Below are 15,544 nucleotides of genomic sequence, written 5' to 3' on the forward strand. Positions count from 1 at the left end.
CGATTCAGCTTCAACTAGACATGAAAAGATAGTTCTCCTTTAGAGTGGACTGGTACAAGCAGAATTAATTTAAAAACCGTTAAAGGGAACTTGGCTGAAACCACAAATACCAAAATTCTGTGCACTTGTGATTGAATCTGCCAGCAAAGACATGTATCTATCTATATTTGGCTCAAAACAGGATTCACATTTTGTTTATGTCCTGTTCTAAGTAATTCATACAATACAGCACTGTAAATGTTTGCAGACTGAGCGCCACATTATCAGTCATCAAAGCAGACGGGAAGCTCATGCACAGGTCCCTGTGCCCAACAAGAGCTCCTCTTAGTAAAGTAAAAAAGGCAGCTGCAGCCTGGCTAATGGCAGCTGTATGCTAATGTCGTTTTCTGAGTCAGCAAATGCAGGCAGGTTCATGGCCGCCCGCCACGGCTCTTCTGTATGTCATCCCCTCCAATAATTTGAGGAGGAATCATCATGGAGGAAGAAGTTGATTTTGCTTGGCTGGAAAGAATTTTTGCACACGCTTGCAAGAGGGTGTGCTGCAAAATAACTAGAGGGGTTACCCAACAGTAACATTTGAAGAGCTTAGAAAAGAAATTTGAGTGTTTGATTTTTAAATTCTGAACATGGATATTCCACTTTAATTGAAATACAAGGCCCTTGGCATTATTAACCTTCTCAAGGCAGGCGTTGCCGATTTGCAACAGTTAAAAACTAACAACCTGATTACCCCACATACATATTTTATGAGTTTTTTTTACTCAGAAGTACCACTGCAAGACTTGGTTGTGCATTAGCAACAAAAAGTTTAATTTGAGCCTGAGATGGTTAAAAGAAATTGATATGACAAGCGCGGCGCTCATATCCTACGAATAATTGAAATGGTTCATTATTACAGCAAAATCCTAGTGAATACAGAATTTTAGCAATAAGTATAAGCTTAATCTGAATTCCCATAAGTAGTGACCTAAAAATCACTTGTGTTACAGCAGCTTCCTTTGAAAGAGATCTGCAAAGAAAGTTGAATAGTACCTACCAAAGTTCCTCACCCAAATACAAGTTAGCTAGCTGCTAGCTAGTTTAGAGTGTGCTAAAAGCTGCAGTTCCTTAAGTGGCCCCTTAAGGTGGAGTCCAAGAGCAAGAAGCTGATAACCTAGCACAACAAGCTCCAGCTCTCTAAAGACAATCTGTTAAATCCCAAAATAATGGTGTCCAAAGTGCAAATGTTGAGACTTCAAAATGCCAGCCAGAAACCAGTGGGTGATGTCACGGTGTCTGTGGCCTCCTGTTGGGGTGCAGCTGAATAGACAAACACTTTACTGCTAAGAGGTTTTGAGAAATTAATCAGCTTCATTATTTCAGGTGACCTGCCTTAATGAACTCACAAGGAGAGCTACCACACTCTAATCAGTTTCCAAAGTAGTATAATATGATGCTTACAGTACGGGACTGTAATGCGTATATACATTAAATACATTAAATGACATTGCAATAGAAGTATTGTAACTTTTCAAAGTAAGTTTCACACCAAGTTACTGTAATTTAATTCACAATTTCACACCTACATCTCTAAAGGATAGACATGAGCAGATTGCAATCTTGTTTCCTGTTTAGTAATCAGTAACAATGAAAATGAATGAACTTCTAATTGTTATGGCACATCCTTAAATGTGTGTAAATCTTGCTTTGGGGTTGCACACATGGACTCCATGGGCAACCATATAAAGCTGCAGGTTTTTAATAACAGATGGAAGACTCCTAGAGTCAGCTGGTGGTCTTGATTCTGCTTTTTATTTGTTTAACTTTCAAACCCCTCATATACTTTATTAATATACTCTGCATGTCACTCAGTTTCTGTGTTATAGAACATCCAAATTATCACCCTGGGAGTGCTGTTGAACCAAGACATATTGTTCCCTTTGCATTAACTCTCTGACAAATTCACAAACAGATGCCCTTCTTTCTCAAATGCTGACAGCTGTTGTTATAATAAATGAAACATTATTCATGTCCAGGACCTAATTACACAAATTATGTGATGAAATAGACCATTATCGAGCAGAGCAAGAGATGGAGCGGCACTCATTTGAGAATGAAATACTGTACCTGCACATACTGTACTTCATATTCAAGGGTCTCATTTTCTATTACCCTTTCTCTCTCTTTTGTCTGACTGTGAAACTTCGTGCCTACACATGCACATATATACTATACAAAGCTGCTTTCCATCTCACTTTTGTTCCTCATAATGCAGCTTCTACAAATAAATGAAAAGCAGGTGAATGAAATTCCGAATGCTCTCATTAATCACCAGCCAATGTACATACATCTACATGTGCACACATGCACACTGTGATATGTAAATGTGCACAGATGCTCTTGCATAACATTTGCAAGTCATTCCTTAAAATGAATTACTATCTGAAAATGGAGCACTCCTCCAGCAGGTGCACTCAGTCCTGTCAGTGCGTGCCGTGGGTAGTTGTGGTTGCATGTTAAAGGTGGGGAAAAGTTGCTCTTAATGGCCTCTAGAAGTCACCCAAATAGTGCACTAGGAAATGACAGATCTTTTTCTGGCCGGATTCTATTAAAAACACAAGTGCCTGCAGGCTCCCTGGCATTTCTCCTCAGGCTCCGAGCCGTCAGGGATTCCGACCCTTGAGCTCTATTCCTGCGCCTGACAGGGAGATGACACTGTGTCAATCAATAGATGGTGCAGAGATTCTCTGGAAAGCAGGGTCCTTGCACAGTTGTGCAGTCCACAAGATGGCACAGCAATCCCTAACCATCCCAGGTCCTGTGAATATATCCCCCACCCCCCTTTTTTTTCCAGTCCCGTTTGATCTGTTCAGAGAGTTTGTTTTCATGTAAAATGATTGTGGCTGATATGAATTAACATGCATTTTTACTAAATGGAAGGACCTGTCAGCATGAAGCACATTTGACGGTTTAATGATGTCAGCCACTTCCTTGATTCCTTGATTTAACATAAGAGCACCAAAATGGCGCGTTACAAGCGTCGTGAAGACAATGTGGGCTCTCGCTATTGTCGTACTTTGTTGTTAAAGTATCTTAAAACCCAAACACACTGCAGAGATGAAGCGTCTTTAAACAAAAGATTTACTCTGCCTTGTTTTGATGTGTGAATAAACCGATTAGTTCAGCAGAGATAATGTCATTGTTATCGATCTCCTTCGTGTTTATGCTAATTACAAATCCATAAATCTTTACAAACGGATTTAGCCAGTGATGGAATTAATCGTAAGCTATTCCGCTGGCTTTTCCCTTCATTCCTCCTCGGGTTAGTTGATGTCTTATGGATTTAATGCTGTTAATGATGGATTTGGTTGGCAGAGTTTGCAAAAGAGAACTTTTTTCGTGGAACTATGTTGAATGTATCCATTTTTCATTATCGCTGACACCCTGCAGTTGTTTTTGCATGTAAGAGGGATGCATTATTCAATCATGAAGCAGCTAAATATAAACAGATTAAATTTTGAATGTTTGTCAAAGCAGTTCTCAGAGGGAACTGTCAGCGTAACCCAGTTTTAAATGCCTCTCTTGTGCAATCATTTCATCTCATTACACAATAGGACTGTGATAAAGAGGGGCACTGACTCTTCACTATATTCCTTTTTTATTTTTATTTTGATGTATTCTCTGCCTGACAATGGAGTTTTTCCTATTGTGTGGCCCCTTTCATACATAATTACCATATTAACAGGTAAAGCAATATCTACTGGGTGAGGTAATGCAGCACTTTTGCTTGTTTCATTGAGGGAAAACCACCTCATATTCTACATTTGTTTCTTTGACTTATAAGCTTTCAGTGCTTGATATAAAAAAATCCAAAAAAACGTAGCTGCAGTGCATTAATAACCATGGATCTGAATGGACTCTTTTCAAAAAATATCTGGTTGATGATATTTGACTTTCATGAACTCAAATGTCAACATCTTTTGGGTGAAATTCAGGTGGCCTTGTTCTCGTACTCATTTAGTGTCAAGATGCATCAGTCAAGCATATTTTCAGACCAGACCAGAATTTCGCAAATAGCCCGATCCCGTATAGAAATCACTGCCTTGTCATAACAGTTTTAGAAAGGGACTGAAAAGTCTTCTTCGTTAATTAAAATATAATGAGTGGTGCATACTCGTACTTAGCTGAAAAACCACTTTCCATCCAAATTCCCTAACAGAGTATTTCACATGCAGAAGAAGAAATCGAAAGGTAAGACTGGGACTAGTGATAGTTTTTCCTACACAGAAAGTGTGTACTTTATTGTGCCCCGTGGGGAAATTGCTCTCTGCATTTAACCCATTCACTCAGTGAAGCAGTGGGCAGCCATTGGGTGCCCGGGGAGCAGTGTGTAGGGACGGTACCTTGCTCAGGGGTACCTCAGGGTAGCTGTTAAGGGGAATCGAACCCCCGACCTTCCGATCATGGGGCAACCACTCTACCTACTGAGCTATCCCTGCCCCACAGAAGGGAGACCTGAATGTTTTCCATAGTCAGGTCAAACTCCCGACAAGTGCAAACTTGACCAATGGGGAACAAATAGCTGCTGTTCATTTGAGAATGACAAATATAACACCTTTCCCCTGCCGCGGTAATGGATTTTTCCTTGTAGCTCTGACAACTCGCCATTGACCTTGACATTGAGCAACTGCCCGTGGGGGGTCAGTTTCCCCCCGTTCCTCTCTGTAAACCAAAGCTCTATCAAGGAAATGTTAAAAGTAAGGTTTGTTTTGACTGCTTTGTCATGTGACTTGATTGACGATGAGCATGAACGCAGTTGCGAAACATAAGTATAATGGACTGGAAAAGGTGAGAATGATTCATTGCTAGGATTGAGTGCTGACACTGAAGTCTCAACACACAAAAGCACAAAAAAACTTCAGTTGGATGGTTCAAGGCGACTAGGTATGGTATAACTGCTTTTATTGTGTTCCTAGTCGTTATCGCATCTATCACATGTAGACACTTTATTATGAGGGTTTATGGGTTTTGAAAATAGACGCTGCTGTCCTTGGCACAAGTAAATCCTCTGCTTTGTCTTTTAATTATTTCAAGTTTATTTCATTTGCTAAAGCAGATCCAAATATATCTTCAAGAGTGGTTACACAATGCAGAAAACAGAAAAAACAAGGAAAGAAAACAAAGACAACCTTAACCTCATGTCAGGATCACAGCGTGCGTTAACTTTAGAATGACTTCATTAACACTCATTTTGCAGCTTTTGCAGCATCATAATGTAATCCAACCACATAAACAACATTAAAATCAACTCTAGCAAATTAAGAATGAACCAGTTTTCATCGAAATACATGAAAGTTTAGCACAACAGCTTCTCCTCTCGTTTACTCCATCCGCCGCTCATGTGCTAAATCCCAAATGATTGCATTTATCCTGCACCGCAGTGGGCTGTTGAACGCATCTCAGGGTAACAATAGGGGGGGGAGGACAAACAGGCTGATGACCTGACATGTACTAGCTGAGATTGTAAAAGACAAATGAGAGCAGGATGGCGGGTGGATGATGGTCCTGCTCAGACAACAAGGTATTTGAAGTGTTAGAGGCACGGACATTAAGGGCAGACGTGAGGTAAGCTGCAAAAGCAAGAGAGGAGGGAAAAAAAATCATCATTATGGCTCGTACCCTCATACACACAATCCATTTTTAAAAAGAAAAAAAAAGATCATTAAAATTCAAAAGATTATTTTTCCTGCTGTTAACCACTTTTGGGTTTTGGAACACGCTATTACAGTCAAACCGAGCAACGTGCAAGATCACAGTCCACAGCCACCGATGTTTATGCCAAATAATGTTGTCTTAACAATTATCCATGTACGTCACTGTTTGGCAGGTTTCGCTTTTGGGAAGCAGCCCATTATTAGTTACATTTGCTTAATTTTGCATTTCTGGAGCCATGAACAGGACAGTCAGACAGAATAAGAACACAAATTCTTCCCATCCTCTTGCAGCGAGCAGATTTGGTACATAGACAGTAACAAGGACACATCTGCCTGTTATGACAATGGAAAGTTTTACAAGGCTACACTAATGTGCCACTCATTAGCAGGGCAGCAGGACAAAAAACTGTCCAGCTTTCCTCATGGCATCAGCACAACTGCCTGCTTCACTCCCAAAACTGTGACAAATACGGGGCATTTCGTAATGCATGCCATTTCCACGCCTGTGCAAAAGTCTGTCACAGGCCTAAGTGACAGTTACAGGCGTAGATTATGCTTTCTTAGCAGCAAGTAATAAAAATAAAAACTTCAAAAGGTTTACATACATTAGTCTAATGCAGTGGTGTAATGAAGTTTTAGGTGCATACTTAGGCACTCACACTTTCAATCTACAGTATTTGTCCTTGTCATCAGGCTTGATAAAAGTCACACACTGCACGGATGCGTCCTATATGGTTTGCAGAGGTACAGAGAAGCTATCGATATTTTCAAAGGCAATGTAAAGCTGCTGCAAAACGAACACAAGTGCAAATTCAGCAGATGCTACATCACATTCAATTAAGAGGACACTACGGTGGCGGCATGTGCGGTTGAACATGTCGCAGTATTGATTTCGCATCAAGGGGGGAAACATTGTAATGCTTCGCCATATACCTGTCACGCCCTGTGTTGATAAGGAGCAAGATATTTAACATGCCTTGCTTGCCTTTTCCATTAGTGCCTCGTATATTGTCCCTGCTAAATGGTAGAAGAAGACAAGCTTTGGCTCAGAGTGGAATAGCAGTAAACTTTCCATTACGCTGTACCTCATAAATCCTCTTGTTTCAGTCTGCAAACATTAGATATGACCTGCAATCAATGGCATAACAAAATTACGAATGCTTAAGCCCCTTTCCTCAATTTTGCCTCCCCCTCCCGATAACCTCACATATATCAGCTGATCGGCTCCCTGCGTTTAAAATGTTGTGGCCTCCAGCCACCTCTTTGGCCACAGCGAAGTACAGTAAACCAGCTATGAGCGGTAATTTGTCTCTATCATCAGCCTTCTGTAACAGACAAACTGGATGCATTGGTGTGGAGCCCGGCAAAGGGAAAAACTCAACAGCCGGTATTATCATGCATTAAGATGGATCGTCAAATGACAGCAGAAGCAAAAAGCTACATCTATCTTTTTATGAATAACCTTGCCTGTTTCAAATTGGTGTGAGCTTTGGGGACAGTTTGTATGTATGTGTTGTCTGTGTACACACAAATCAATCTGTAGCCAAAAGCGCTTCCTTCGCCAAGCTCTTTGTTCTTCATAACGACAGTATGTGTCTTGAAATGTGTCAAAAACGGGATAAATTCAAAGATCCGTCCATCTCCACAGCAGTCATTATTAACCAGCAATCCACTGTCTTTGATTTCAGACTTGCATTGATTAAAATATTATGTATTTTGCATGAGACCCTTTCTAAGACAAACCTTTTTTTTTTTAACATTGAAACTGGGTCATCACTAGAATCCGTCACACCATGCCACGAATTGAAGATGACTACAGATAAGACTCTCCAAAAAAAAAAGTTTTGAAGTTTTTAAATCTACCTTTCACATTTGGTTGAGAAGACATTTCCGTTTAAAGTATGAGTTGTGCATTTTAACTCTAGGTTTGTCTTTTCTTAAATCCTATATTCATCTTTAAATCGTTGAAGACTTGAAGAGAAAAGATCAAATGACTGCAGCTCTAAAGAGCGGAACAACACAAAGCAGTCGCATCAGAAGACACAGTAACTGAAATGTCACTCTAGTAATGATGCAATGGACAAAGTGACAGGCTAACCAAGCTTTAATATCATAATGCGACATGACGCAGCAGTCTGAACTAAAACGATTAAGTCTCACTACCTTCAAACTGGGAAGCATAACATAGTACTGAGCTCAGAAGAATTGGAATTTAAAATGTCCAGTGAGCAAGATTAGCAAACACAGGGGCACATTTGCCACTGTATGAACTTTATTATCATTTATTCTTATTTAAAAGTAACTGGTTTCTTATTTTGCAACTAGCTTCAAGCAATTGGGAAGGCCAACCAGTTGCCCAGAAGTTCAAGGTGTTACACACTCAACTTTCAATTGAAAGCCAATTGCAGAGGTGGCCTGACGGGAGGCAAACAATTATGTACCAACTTAGTCTGACTGGAATCACTCTCAAAGAGCTTTGCAAAGAACTGCAATACTTGATGTTTAATTTATAAATTTGATCATTTTGAGTTTGATGACATTAAAACAAAAGTTTTAAAACAGACTGGAAAAGTGATATGTAGCCTACTAAAAGAAAAAACTGGAGGAATAAGTTTGCAACTAAATAGGCTAATTGGCAACAGGTTCATAAAATGATTGGGTATAAAAAGAACATCTAAGAGTCACATAGTTAAGTAATGATTACTGAGATTACTCAATCCACAAAAAAACAAAATACTGCATCTACAAATTGTGGAACAGTTTCACGATAATTCTCAACGTAAAATTGTCAAGAAAATCTCATCATTTACAGTACACGATATCATCAAAAGAAGTGACCGTCTTAGAAATGATTGTGAGCAGACTTTACTGTCCTATCCGTAAATGCTTATTACAGCTCTGTCATGCAAAACAGGAGCCACATGTGAACATGAGCCAGACATTCAGCTGTTTTCTCTGGACCTGTTTAAAATCAACTGAGGCAAAATAGAAAACTGTTCTGTGATCAGAAAAATGGACATTTGAAATTCTGCTGCATCATCCAGACTAAAGGGGAGAGGGACCATCCAACCTGTTGTCAGACTGCCAGAAACATCTCTGCATCTTTGATGGTATGTCTGTGGAACTGGAAACTTGAACTGGACTGTCACCATCAATACCAAAAGGTAGATACAGATTTTAGAGTGGTCCAGGTAAAGGCCAAAAAAATGTCAAGAAAACCCAGGACTGCTGATATTGAATCATAGACTTTTTGAGATGTGTTGCAGCCATCAAATTAAAAAAATAGTTTTCTTAAAATTGCATGTTTTCTCAGTTAAAAATTTGGGCTTTATGGCATTATGAGATTTGCAGATCATTACATTCTGTTTTTTTAATCTTCTTTTTACGGTTTTGCGTTTTCAGAAATTGGGTTTATGAATTTTTTCGTGGTTTCTACAGTTAAATCCCTGTCCTGCAGCACCTAGATCTCTATTTGTGGATGACTTTCTTTCAGATCTATGAGGTTCTGGCTGGATTCTGACTTCGTACGTAGACAAATCAACCCCGTTCAGAAGCAACGTGATAGCAGACTGACTCCAGCTTCCTGTCGCTTTATCACCATCTTGATAGGAGCTTACTGCAAGTGGTTGCAGACCTGGTCTCACCTTCGAAGCAATCATTTCAAAGGCAACAGGATCACAGCTCTTTGCACAAGGTCACAATAATTTTGGTTATGCCAGAGTCTCCAAGTGCTGTTTTCACTTGTGTGACTGTAGCACAAAGCAGTGTTTCCCAACCTTTTGGAGCTACGGTACACCACCAAACAAAAATGTCTCAAAAAGCACCAGGCATAGAGGAATTGGCTCGGTTTGTTCCCAATATACCTTTTTTGCTTTCTTCTGACCACTACTCATGCTAGGGCCTTCCTGGGCTGGAATTTTCTCCAGGACCCAGGTCAGATTGACTACTTTTTCTTTTCAAATATTTATCTATTGCTATTACGCGCTGTGTCATCTCACAGCATGACCATCATGTAAGTTCTTCTTTGTCTTCTTCTGTTTTACTGGAAGTTGGCAACCCATTTAATTAGAGCAGGTAGTTGTACTGCCCTCTAGTGGAAGAGAATGTAATTGTTCTGCCCGTTACTCACGCCGATCGCTTAGAGTACTAATTAGGTGGAACCAGATAATCTTCCATGGCACACCTGATCATTTCTCACAGCACACCTATGTGCCGCGGCACAGTGGTTGGGAAAAGCTGGCATAAAGCAAACCAGTGCTGCTAAATAAATCTGCAAAGCCACCTTAGACCAGCTTTAAAACAACAAAAAACCTTCCCTGTCATGTAAAGCTTCTGGTACTGTACTGCTCACCCTGGTCTCAGTGGGGATAGTTGGTGAAGAGGTCAGAGAGTGAATTAACACTTCAAAGAGCCAAACGTACTCCTGACAGACAAAAAATGAGCATCTGTACCCGGATATAGGAGGTCTTTTTAGGTCATTGCATCTCCACAACGGATACTCAGCATTTAAGGAAACAGCTAAAAAAAACAGTGTGATGTGTCACCTTTCCAATAAAGATGGCGATCAGCTTAATTTGTCTAATGAAGGCTCATCTCATCTACGTAACACAATGCAAGAGTCAGTGAGCAAGTCTCTGTTTGGTTTCTGTGACTGTGCATGTGACAGAGACCCACTGAATATAAGTGGGGGATAGTTTTAGCCTGTTGGAGCTTCTGTGCCCACCATTCATATTATTATTATTATCCTTCATTTCTATCCTCAATTTCCAACGCCTTTCACCACGTCTCACCAGTTGCTCACCAGAGAGACGATCATGAATGTGATTAAGGGAGAATGATATGAAGGAATTGATTGTCTGTTGCGCAGCACTCAGTGTTTCTGCTCCTCGTTCGCTCGTCTAGTGATGGAGGCCCGGCAGTATTGAGTGAAGCCAATCCCCTGTGTTGCCTGAGTGGATCACGGGGTAAGCTCTTAATTACTCTGAGGGGCAGTTCTGTGGCATTACGAGCTGTGTAAACACACACAAACACCCACACACAAACAAGAATTGAGGACTCACTGAGCTGAGAGGATGAAAAGCATCCCACACACTCGATGATAAACAAAGTAAAAATTTCAGATAAAACATCTTTGACAGCATGCCTCGACTTTTGAGCGGCAGCAGAGGCTGTTCTCTTCTCACGGAGTGTAAAAAAAAAAAAAACACGTAAAAAATCAGGAGTTTGAGAAAGCTGTGGAAAATATAAAGGTCAAGTTAGGTGAATGAAAACAAAAATGACTGGGAAGACAGCACACCAACGGGTGACACTGACTAATTAATACTTAAACATACCAATAAATAAAACCTGCATTTATAGTCACCACGTGTAGGGAAAAGTAAGATTACTGCTTTCATAGCCAGGAATAATTAAATCTCAGTGAGCAGGGTATATGCATAATTATATATCTTCCTGTCTGAAGTGTGCTCATGCTTATCCTTTGTATGGTAATTCCTTAATTCTTTGTTTTTCAGGTATCTGTGAAGCGGTGGTAAGCTCTTTGAAACCGAATGACCATTGCAACACGACTCTCAGCGAGGCAGCCACGAGTGGAGCGGGCCATGCGAGGTCACAATAAGTAAGTTCCCCAGGGGCCTGCATGCTGCTGTTCTCCAGCTTCCTTGTTGGGTTCATTTCCCGCTGACACAAGAGGCCACGGTGATGGCCTCTACTTCTAAGTGCCTCAAAATATGCCACTAACATGCTGCACAGAGCAACAACTGTAAAATCAATAACATGTTTTTTAAACCTCAGGAGTGCTCGAGGTTGCCTTAGATGGTTACTGCACTGAAATGACAATAGAATCCATCATTTATTAGTTGAGCTGCCTTTGTGCTTTGTATTTGTTCATTTTTCATTGGGTTTGCCTCATACTTTAAGGCGTTTTATCTGATATAATAAAATATGTTTTAAATAAGCAACATGCACATGATGAATTGGTACAAAACTTTCATATAGTTGGCTATTCCCGCTTCTTTTTTTTGTGTTTTTCTAGCATGCAGTTTCATATGGTTTTCTATATCAGAAGAACACATAACCATATTTCATGTACTGACTCAGCTTGCTGCAACACCCCAAGCCATAAATAACCCCTTGTTTGTCATCATCCTACCAGTAAGCTCATTTTAGTTCCCCACCTACGGGCTTTTTATGCTGTGTAAACACTGTGATTTTGGGCTATCCCAGATGAAAGATGATCAGTGTGGAAGAACTGTGGCGATATCTTTGATTGTGTCTCTAAAACCGCCACACTATGGTAGAAGTTCAAAAGTTGAACGTGACAAAAAAAGTGTAGCAAAGTTGGGATGACCGTGCCAGAGTGTGTTCACTGCTACTACGAGCAACAGGAATACAAGAGACACACACACACACACACACACACAAAAAAAACCCCAAACACATGTTATTCAAGCCCAGTTGGAATCTATGAAATCAAAAGTCAAAGTCAATCTGAAACAATCTTGACCACAGTGAAACCCGAGCGTAGCTGTGTCCACACAGGAGGCAATTGGCTGTGACCAGGCAATCAGAGCCTATAGAAAGTCAATGACATTCAGTGACTTAAAGCAGCTGCTGGCAAAAAAAAGAATAAAACCCACATGAAGTAAGTGGATCATCAGATAGATGTTTCTGAACTTTGAGGAAAGTGTTTCAAGCAATTACCAGTGAGAGCGCAGGATACTGTTGACTGACCTATGACAGGGTAGTAAATACAATTCAATAAGGAGAGATCATTGGAAGGTATTAAACATCATTTATTGATCTGCACAATTCAATCATGCTATTTGGCAATTAGACTCCGATGGCCCATCATAGCAGAATGAAATCCCAGCAGTGATAGGAATCAGGGCAGGAGCTCCCAGGGTCTAGATGTTGGTGGTGATGATGATAAGATGAAGGCTTGGATGGAATGACTTGTGTGAGATGGTGATGGGAAGAAGGTGGGTTGCATTAAGGAGCAAGGGAGAAGGAAAAATGAAGAGTGCAATTTAAAGTAAGCAGAGATTTGACTACAGCAGAGATGTCAGCATTGGGTTTTACAGCATTGGAGAGTGGAAATAATGTAGAAGCATAGACTAGAGGCCAAACACCTGGAAAGAAGAGAGATGAGTCAATACAGATCTTTCTTATTGAACTTAGACAGTCTGAGCCTGGAATGTCCGATAGTGACCAGCTTCAAAACGACGCGTGACAAGCAAATCGCTCCGTGTTTGGATACAGTTTAGCAGCAGGGGACTGGCAGTGATGCTGCGACCAGATCTCTGAAAGTCAGGGACATTCAGGAGCTTCTATGATGGAAAAATCTGCTTGTGACACAAAGTTCAAATATTTCTCAAGATGCCTAATGTCATTGACTTTCTGTGGAAGAACTGTGGACACACTAGTGACCTGTTAATGACAGCTGCTGTCAAAAAGAAAGTATTGGTCATCTTTACATACCCTCTCTGCACTAAAAATGCATTAATTATTACTATTATCCTGCAATATGCACAAGACTTTAGGAATTGGAACAATTTGCATTTTGTCCAAATATTGTAGACCTCCAACTTTAACACAAACTCAGGCCTCTTACAGTAAATGTTCAATTAATGCACATGATTGCATGAAGGTGTAAGGTCCTTAAAAGGTAATGGGGAAAAAAAATGAAAGAACACTTTAGATATCAAATATTTTGATTTTCAGAAGCTTTTCTCTTACTTTAAGTGACTGGGAAGTCCTTATGTGCTGTCTGTTAGTAATTAAACTAAACTTACTGGATAGAATTAATCATTTTTTTCTAAACTTACTTCATACAAGGACAAACAACCACATGCCACTGATATGCTCTCTACATGTCGGTCTGTTTTGAACGCTCATTCCATAATTTTTTACCACATGTTCAAAGTGGTTTGTTTAAAAGACTCAAAAACAGTCAGGAACACACTTCATACAATTGTCATTTCCACATGTGAATAACCAAGAGCCCCTCTGGAGAAATATCAAAAACAAACATCAAAGTGTTTGACACTGTGAGGGCGGACATTGGGATTGGACCATTACTTATTCATTCCTGGGGGCCGTTTAGGAGATTCAGTCAAACAGCCTTTATACCTTTGGACTGTGGGATGCAAAAATTCTGTATTTTGAGAAGCAAAAATCATTCTTGTAATAGCTTTTTGACATTAATGTTTTTTTCCCTGTCAAATCCAGTTTTTCGTCTTGTATTTGTTATGCTGTTACTGTGCCCAAATGTCTTTATTTCATTCCCTTAATGGTAAACTGTGGGTGTAATAACTCCATTGTAGTCATGGAGATTTATACACTTCCTGTATAGCGGATCCTGAGAGTTACTTTTCTTGGTATACTAAAAGGATAGTCTCTGGAGATTTTCACATTGCTTGGTTGACTAATGTTTCTGACTACTTGATGGAGATTTTTTCAAGCTTCATGTTCTCAAATAATCTTAAAACCAGGCCTACTTTTTATGATTCTGACTTCTTATACAGACTTAAAATGTCTAATAGACACAGCGGTCCACCGTGTCCATTTCTTGCTTTGCCTTTCAAAAGCATGAAATGTACACGCATGCAGAAGTTGCAGTAAGCTGCAGTAACAGCAGAGAAAGCATTTACACAGACATCATTAACACATTTGCATGTCTGCCTAGCTTAATCATTTCTGGCGATTAAGGACCATGGGGTGTGTATTTCATGTGTTTTGGCTCAATACCGCTTTCAATATGTTATCGCCCCCTGCTGGTAATGCAACTTCTGCATGGTGGAACCGGTGCGTCTATTTCACATCTTGCCATGATGCATTAACGATTTAGTAAAGGAACCATCTCACTGATTATTTTACAGCAATATTAAAGAACAAAAAGAAAAAAATGTGACCTTCATCTTTCATTTATTTTATTCATTCATTCCAACATTTGTTACTGTTGTGAATAATTATGGCATTAAAATGATCAACCCAGACCATAGTTCATATTTTTCCATAGAGTATTTTTGTCAATAAAGAAAGCTTGGTACCTTGCATACCACTGGACTTTGTTTGCAATGATTAGAAAGTAATAAACTTCCCTTGTGAGTAAAACTCCTTGAATTTGGTCTCAACCTCTTATTCATTTAATCCTGCAGGATTTTTGGCAGATGGTGAAATCCAATAACAGCATTTCTGCTGCTTCTCTGCCTCCCCATGTTGCTGGGTACGTGCTTACTGCAAAACCACATTGGTTTTACCTTACCTTTAGTACACGTTGCTGTATCATTTTATTTTCCTTTTTGGGTTTATATCAATAAACTTCTGTAAAAAAAAAAAAAAAAAATGTTCTGGCAGAAATTTACAAGGACATTTTCCATTATTTACATTTGTTTTTTGTGTTGTCACGACGGGGTGTGCCGGTGTGAGGAAAGAGGTAGACCCAGATGCAGACACGGTGGAGACAAAACGTAGTTTCAAAAATAAAGCGAGCCTTTATTGGCTGATTGCAGAAGAAAAAACAAGGAACTAGGGAAACTAAGGAGGCTATGAACACTGTGTTAACAAAAAGGCTGTGACACTCAGTGAAAAACTATGACAAACTGTGAACACTGAGGAAACTATAAAACACAGAGAAACAATGGAGTAAACCTATGAAAACTGTGGTGAGGTTAACAGACGATCTGACGCTGACTGAGTGGAACACACAGACTAAATACACATAAGGAATGATCAAAGGAAGTAGAAGCACATGGGGAAAACAGCTGACAACAATTAACATAATGACAGGACACGTGAAACTAAACATAATAAACACAAAACTCTTTCAAAATAAAACAGGAAACATAAGG

General features: G+C 39.8%; 1 long non-coding RNA gene across 2 annotated transcripts in view; it reads left to right on the forward strand.

The window, feature by feature from the left end:
• Nucleotides 1–11,698, forward strand: part of LOC146715024 (uncharacterized) — a 28,362-nt gene extending 16,664 nt beyond the window's left edge. For both annotated transcript variants that reach the window (XR_014919322.1, XR_014919323.1), the window contains exon 3: nt 11,207–11,698. This is a non-coding gene — a long non-coding RNA (uncharacterized LOC146715024). The remainder of the gene's footprint in view (nt 1–11,206) is intronic.
• Nucleotides 11,699–15,544: the final 3,846 nt, after the last annotated feature.

Source organism: Copadichromis virginalis, linkage group LG3, assembly GCF_057382275.1.
Source record: "Copadichromis virginalis isolate Kocher_CV1m ecotype Utaka linkage group LG3, C_Virginalis_male_GT1.1, whole genome shotgun sequence".
Taxonomy (NCBI): Eukaryota; Metazoa; Chordata; class Actinopteri; order Cichliformes; family Cichlidae; genus Copadichromis; species Copadichromis virginalis.